This window comes from Arachis ipaensis, chromosome B4, assembly GCF_059453495.1.
Source record: "Arachis ipaensis isolate K30076 ecotype BB chromosome B4, ASM5945349v1, whole genome shotgun sequence".
In the NCBI taxonomy this organism is placed as follows: Eukaryota; Viridiplantae; Streptophyta; class Magnoliopsida; order Fabales; family Fabaceae; genus Arachis; species Arachis ipaensis.
In genome coordinates this window covers 113,845,884-113,849,793 of record NC_142439.1, presented here as the reverse complement: position 1 = coordinate 113,849,793, position 3,910 = coordinate 113,845,884, and the positions used below count along the sequence as shown (strand labels likewise).

Below are 3,910 nucleotides of genomic sequence, written 5' to 3'. Positions count from 1 at the left end.
ACCTGAAAGGACTCTGAAGAGAAAATTAAGAGAAGCTAAATTACAACAATCCAGAGATAACCTTTCAGAAATTTTCGAACAGGAAGAGGAGATGGCAGCCGAAAATAATAATAATGCAAGGAGGATGCTTGGTGACTTTATTGCACCTAATTCCAATTTACATGGAAGAAGCATCTCCATTCCTGCCATTGGAGCAAACAACTTTGAGCTGAAACCTCAATTAGTTTCTCTGATGCAGCAGAACTGCAAGTTTCATGGACTTCCATCTGAAGATCCTTTTCAGTTCTTAACTGAATTCTTGCAGATATGTGATACTGTTAAGACTAATGGAGTAGATCCTGAAGTCTACAGGCTCATGCTTTTCCCTTTTGCTGTAAGAGACAAAGCTAGAATATGGTTGGACTCTCAACCTAAAGATAGCCTGAACTCTTGGGATAAGCTGGTCACGGCTTTCTTAGCCAAGTTCTTTCCTCCTCAAAAGCTGAGCAAGCTTAGAGTGGATGTTCAAACCTTCAAATAGAAAGAAGGTGAATCCCTCTATGAAGCCTGGGAGAGATACAAAGGACTGACCAAAAAGTGTCCTACTGACATGCTTTCAGAATGGACCATCCTGGATATATTCTATGATGGTTTATCTGAGCTATCAAAGATGTCATTGGATACCTCTGCAGGTGGATCCATTCACCTAAAGAAAACGCCTGCAGAAGCTCAAGAACTCATTGACATGGTTGCTAATAACCAGTTCATGTACACTTCTGAGAGGAATCCTGTGAGTAATGGGACGCCTATGAAGAAGGGAGTTCTTGAAGTTGATACTCTGAATGCCATATTGGCTCAGAACAAAATATTGACTCAGCAAGTCAATATGATTTCTTAGAGTCTGAATGGAATGCAAGCTGCATCCAACAGTACTCAAGAGGCATCTTCTGAAGAAGAAGCTTATGATCCTGAAAACCCTGCAATAGCAGAGGTAAATTACATGGGTGAACCTTATGAAAACACCTATAATTCATCATGGAGAAATCATCCAAATTTCTCATGGAAGGATCAAAAGCCTCAACAAGGCTTTAATAATGGTGGAAGAAACAGGTTTAGCAATAGCAAGCCTTTTCCATCATCCCCTCAGCAACAGACAGAGAATTCTGAGCAGAATTCATCTAACTTAGCAAACGTAGTCTCTGATCTATCTAAGGCCACTGTGAGTTTCATGAATGAAACAAGGTCTTCCATTAGAAATTTGGAAGCACAAGTGGGCCAGCTGAGTAAAAGGATCACTGAAATCCCTCCTAGTACTCTCCCAAGCAATACAGAAGAGAATCCAAAAGGAGAGTGCAAGGCCATTGACATAACCAAAATGGCTGAACCCAATGAGGGAGAGGAGGACGTGAATCCCAAGGAGGAAGACCTCCTGGGACGTCCAGTGATCAATAAGGAGCTTCTCTCTGAGGAACCAAAGGACTCTGAGGCTCATCTAGAGACCATAGAGATTCCATTGAACCTCCTTATGCCCTTCATGAGCTCTGATGAGTATTCCTCTTCTGAAGAGAATGAGGATGTTACTGAAGAGCAAACTGCCAAGTTCCTTGGTGCAATCATGAAGCTGAATGCCAAATTATTTGGTATTGAAACATGGGAAGATGAACCTCCCTTGTTCATCAATGAACTAAGTGATCTGGATCAACTGACATTGCCTTAGAAGAGACAGGATCCTGGAAAGTTCATAATACCTTGTACCATAGGCAACATGATCTTTAAGGCTCTGTGTGATCTTGGTTCAGGAATAAACCTCATGCCCCTCTCTGTAATAGAGAAACTGGGAATCTATGGGGTGCAAGTTGCTAAAATCTCATTAGAGATGGCAGACAATTCAAGAAAACAGGCTTATGGACAAGTAGAGGACGTGTTAGTAAAGGTTGAAGGTAGTAAAGGTTGAAGGCCTTTACATCCCTGCTGATTTCATAGTCCTGGATACTGGAAAGGAAGAGGATGAATCCATCATCCTTGGAAGACCTTTCCTAGCCACAGCAAGAGCTGTGATTGATGTGGACAGAGGAGAATTAATCCTTCAATTGAATGAGGATAACCTTGTGTTTACAACTCAAGGATCTCTCTCTGTATCCATGGAGAGGAAGCATAAAAAGCTTTCTCAAAGCAGAGTCAAACAAAGCCCCCACAGTCAAACTCTAAGTTTGGTGTTGGGGAGTCTCAACAATGCTCTGAACATCTGTGAGGCTCCATGAGAGCCCACTGTCAAGCTATTGACATTAAAGAAGCGCTTGTTGGGAGGCAACCCAATTTTTATTTATCTAACTATATTTCTCTTAGTTATATGTCTTTATAGGTTCATGATCATGTGGAGTCACAAAATAAACAAAAAAATTGGAAACAGAATCAAAAACAGCAGAAGAAAAATCACACCCTGGAGGAAGCATCTGCCTGGCGTTCAACGCCAAAACAGAGCATGGTTCTGGCGCTAAACGCCCAAAATGGGCAACATCCTGGCGCTGAACGCCCAAAACAAGCATGGTTCTGGCGTTCAACGCCAGAAATGGCAACAAATGGGCGTTGAACACCCAAAATGGGCACCAACCTGGCGCTGAACGCCCAGAGTTGTGTGCAAGGGCATTTTGCATGCCTAAATTGGTGCAGGGATGTAAATGCCTTGACACCTCAAGATCTGTGGACCCCACAGGATCCCCACTCACCTCACCCTCTATCTTTCCATTCATGACCATCCCTTCTGTTTTCCATCCACCACTCACATCCATACACACATCCCTCCATCTCCTCCATATCTTCTGCTTCTTCTATTCCTTCTTCTTTTGCTCGAGGGCGAGCAACATTCCAAGTTTGGTGTGGTAAAAGCATAAGCTTTTTTGTTTTTCCATTACCATTGATGGCACCTAAACCTCTAAAAGAGGGGAAGGGAAGACAAAGGCTTCCACCTCCGAGTCATGGGAGATGGAAAGATTCATCTCAAGGGTCTATTGCTCAGTGGTAGAACATGTGGCTGCAAATCAAGAAATCCCTGAGATACCTCAGGGGATGCACTTCCCTCCACATAAATATTAGGAGCAAATCAACACCTCCCTAGGAGAATTAAGTTCCAACATGGGACAATTAAGGGTGGAACATCAAGAGCACTCCATCATCCTTCATGAAATAAGAGAAGATCAAAAAGCAATGAGGGAGGAGCAACAAAGACAAGGAAGAGACATAGAAGAGCTCAAGGACATCATTGGTTCCTCAAGAAGGAAATGCCACCATCACTAAGGTGGATTCATTCCTTGTTCTTATTTCTTCTATTTTTTCGTTTTCTATGTTATGTGCTTATCTGTGTTTGTGTCTTCATTACATGATCATTAGTAGTTAGTAACTATGTCTTAAAGTTATGAATGTCCTATGAATCCATCACCTCTCTTAAATGAAAAATGTTTTAATTCAAAAGAACAAGAAGTACATGAGTTTCAAATTTATCCTTGAACTTAGTTTAATTATATTGATGTGGTGACAATGCTTCTTGTTTTCTGAATGTATGCTTGAACAGTGCATATGTCTTTTGAAGTTGTTGTTTAAGAATGTTAAATATGTTGGCTCTTGAAAGAATGATGACTAGGAGACATGTTATTTGATAATCTGAAAAATCATAAAAATGATTCTTGAAGCAAGAAAAAGCAGCAAAAAACAAAGCTTGCAGAAAAAAAATATATATATAGGCGAAAAAAAATAGAAAGAAAAAGCAAGCAGAAAAAGCCAAAGCTCTTAAAACCAAGAGGCAAGAGAAAAAAGCCAATAACCCTCAAAACCAAAAGGCAAGGGTAAATAAAAAGGATCCCAAGGCTTTGAGCATCAGTGGATAGGAGGGCCTAAAGGAATAAAATCCTGGTCTAAGCGGCTAAACCAAGCTGTC

General features: G+C 41.1%; 1 non-coding gene across 1 annotated transcript; it reads right to left on the bottom strand.

Annotated features, from left to right (window-relative positions):
* Nucleotides 1-487: 487 nt before the first annotated feature.
* Nucleotides 488-595, bottom strand: LOC148568836 (small nucleolar RNA R71). The gene has a single exon (XR_015881548.1). It is a non-coding gene; the product is annotated as a small nucleolar RNA R71 (small nucleolar RNA).
* Nucleotides 596-3,910: the final 3,315 nt, after the last annotated feature.